Below are 4,067 nucleotides of genomic sequence, written 5' to 3' on the forward strand. Positions count from 1 at the left end.
TCCCTACACAGGGCACTCACCACGAGTCTGGGACACATGGCACGATGGAGTCTGCGGGACTGGGAATTGCTCTGTGGGTCAGTGAGTGGTGAGCGAATGTGAAGCCAGGACAGTACTGCACGGTGCTGCAGGTGGTATAGACACTGGACACAGACTGCCGAAGTTTATAAAAACATCTCTCTCTTCAACCGTAATTTAACCTTTGCTCACTGTAACCTTTTAATTCTATTTTTTAATGTTTTGACTCCTCTGTAAAAACGCAACTTAAAACTGTATCGTACAATTGTACAAAAATATTTTTTCTTTATGTCTTTTTTTATCTGATGGTTTAAGAGCTATACCTATTTATAGGTGCAGTGTGATTTTCCAGTACATGCATTCAACACACAATGATTAAAATGGTTCAATAAACATACCCTTATGTTATAAGGTTCTTTCCTTGAGAAATTATTTTATTTTAGTTCTTTACATTTTAAATTTCCTTGTTACAAACTCAGTCACAAGCACATATGTTAGACAAGGTCTGCACAGGGTCGACACCATCAATGTCGCTGTCTTCCAACTCTGCATTTTTTTCCTCCAGGAAGAGCCATTAAGGACAAAGGGACATGAAATTAAATCAAACACAAGATAAAATGATTTGATCAAGAGGTGAGGTGACCAGAAAAAGAGCATACTGCTACACTGTAAACCTTTCTATTAAAAAAAAAGGCATCTACTTTAAAATAACAATGAAAAAATTGTATAATAAATCCATATACCAGTGACATAGCTGTTTATCATCATTGTTAAGTATCCTGCAGTGTACGTAATTGTATGTAATAAATAATCTGTAGATTATTTTGATGACGATTATAGCTTCATTATTTTTCAAATACATGCCAAATGATGATAAAATGCCATAATGACACCTTTCCCTTGGAAAGAACTTTAAAATGTGGTGTGCACTTCATGCCCTACCTTTACCCAACTGGCAGCTCAGCAGGTGTGTTTACACAGAAGTCACTACAGACGTGAGTAGCAGCGACAGCTATGATGTCACTAAAAGCTAGAAAAATTTCAGATCCATTATAACCTATGGGATTGCCATCAAATATGTCATCAAATGTTCTGTGTTTGCAAGAGGAGTTTTAGTCCTTTCATTACAGAAAAATCTCTCTAAACTCTTGAATCATGGGACTCATTCCATAACTAATTTAGTTTGAAATTTACCAAAAACTTAAACAACTCATGATTATAAATATGACCTACATTATTATTTTTTTTGAATTGTGAGGTTCCCCCCCCATAGGACATATGTGCTTGGCAGAGAGACAGAGAGAAAGAGAGAGAGACAGAGAGAGAGAGAGAGAGAGAGGAAGTGAGAAATCCCTCCCAAGTGAGGATGGCCACATGGCAATGCTTCTCCTCCACTCCCCTCTCAGGATTTCGGGCAAGCAAAGGCACTTCACAGGATTTTCAAACTGCCGGGTCCAGGACTCAAACCACAATAGGCCATGTGGGAGTCCAGAGCCTTTGCCACCATGTACCTGGTGGCCCCAAATTATGAACACAATTGCCTCATCTGCCATGTACTGTATTCTGACAATTTCCATTTGCCTGTATTGTCTTTTTAAAAAAAATCAATGTATATATGGCTCTAGTATCCATTTTCATATTGTTCTTCCAATCTGTAGATTATTTTGATGACTACTCTGACTTCATTATTTTTCAGATATGTGCCAAATGATGATAAAATGTCATAATGACACCTTTCCCCTTAGAAAGCACTTTAAAATATGGTGTGCATTTCATGCCCTAAATGTAAAACCATGGAGTTTCAAACACAATATTAAAGCAACAGAATTCTGTAGGAGAAGCTTTGCTAGCGAAAATGAGCAGCCTTTGGATTTCTAAGACAAAAATGGAAGAGTTATCATTCGAAGCATGTCTGCCGCGTGCTCATTATTCCTGGCCCATGACTCAGGACGACAGTGTGATTGGAGCTTAGTTGCTGGGATGTGACCAGATTTATTCTGGTGGCCTTAGAACCATGAATTCTTGAGTAGTACATGATTGGCCTCGGTTCTCTTTTCAATCAGATCAGCTGTATGAAAAAGAATATCGAGACGAGTTAAAAATCATCAGTAAAATATTTAGAGAGTAAAATTATTAGATGGCGCCATGGCTACCTCAACGTAGGTGTGTGTCCGCCATGTGCTGCGTGTGTCTACACCAGCTCCTAGGTCTGGAAGGACGCACAAAAGGCTGGCCCCATAGGAGAAGCCCGCTAGCCCAGAGAGGATGCTTCACCCTCATAGAAGAATTTCTAGGTATCAAGCACATGTGAATTCTCAGAATGGTAAGCGCTCCTTTTTTTTTTTTTTAATCCTTGATGTTTAGAAAGCTTTTCTTCATAGACAGATCTGTAAAAAAGACACGGTGTTTTCAAGGGCTTCTCTCTCCTATCTGGATGGTGGCGATGTGTCTAGCTCTCGAGAAAATACACAACCACTTACGGGCCACCCCTCCCTTTACCGGACAGTTTTAATTAGAAGAGCCCTTAGGAAAGCAGGACTACACTGCACCAATGAACACACCCACCCCTAGTTTGTTTTACTGTTGTCTTTAAAGCATTCGTTAATTTTTGATATTTGAACTCTCTCACAGAGCAAAAGAACTAAATCAACTTTTATTGGCAATGATTCATTTGTAAAAATTTATTGAGAAGTTTTTGCTATAGAGTACGTGTGCTAGCCAGAAAGACAGAAAGAGACAGAGACAGAAAGCAAGAAATCACTCCCGAGGGGGGATGGCCACACTGCAATCACTTCCCCTCCATTTTCCTCTCAGGATCTTGGGCACGCACACGCACTTGCCTGGTGTGTGTTTAAGCCCACTGGGTCCAGGACTCAAACTGTGGTTGACTACATGGGAGTCCAGCGACATAGCCATTATGCCAACTGCTGGTCCCGGCAATGATTCTTTCATGTCATTTCCTGCCCTGAGATCACCTTCATTTTTCCTCATCCCTCCTCCCACACGTTGTTAACAGATGACTCAGGCATGGAGCAATCATGGTGTCAATGCATGTTTGTTTCCTAGCTTCTCTTAGTCACCACATGGAATAAGTGATGCTCCAAGAAAAGGAGCAGTGGGTTTGTAAAACCCGATGCATGTTCCATATTAGTTACAGTCAGTGGTGATGTAATAGGAGAAGACTCACCGTGAAGAACCCTGTAAGGAAGAGTGGGATGGCACAAAGAACACTTACTTCCCCCGTGTGAAATATCACTACGACACTACGTCAGACTCAGAGGACAGAGACACACCGGTGAAATGAAAGAGAAGGCAAATTCAATTCCCTCCGGCTTATTCAAAGTGATGAAGAAAGGCAGAGACAGGACTCAAGTTGAAAAGTAAATAACAGTGAGACAAAACATCACGAATCATTGCATTCGAGTTTGAAATACACACAAAGGTTTTTAAAATATAAGCATTTATCATTATACTTTGCTTGCCCATATTAACTTGATATATGGATAGCTTACAGCAACCTGGAAATATTTTGGAGAGGAGAAAGCTGAATATGAGACACATTTCTTATTAAATGTCTGCAGATAACTCAGATTCATACTGTGCAAAATTCAGGAAAAAGCCAAAATGCCAAAGGTCACGGGACAACAAGTATTTTACATATTTGAGATAAAGATAAGCTTCAAAGTATTTAATCTGAGGAAATTTTTTTAAAAAATGAGATCAACATTCTCTGGGGGGAAAAAACAGTCTCCAATGAATTGTACGTTGAATATCTGAATACCTCCAATAAATTTTCTATTGAGTATATCTGCACATGACCAGCTACGCTTTGTTACAAAGGAGCTACCATGAACCTCGATAAAGGGACCTACATTCATCACCACGTTTCTCACATTGGCCAAGATCAAATTTGGCATTCTCAGCAGCTATTCTAAGACAAAACGGGTCATGAAATCATGCCAACATCAGGTTTGGGGGTCACCTACTGAGCTTCTCTGTCCTTGAGTGCCTACATGGAGGAGCAATCTAAGGACAAATGTTCTTTATCT

Source organism: Tupaia chinensis, unplaced genomic scaffold (assembly GCF_000334495.1).
Source record: "Tupaia chinensis unplaced genomic scaffold, TupChi_1.0 Scaffold000191_1, whole genome shotgun sequence".
Taxonomy (NCBI): domain Eukaryota; kingdom Metazoa; phylum Chordata; class Mammalia; order Scandentia; family Tupaiidae; genus Tupaia; species Tupaia belangeri.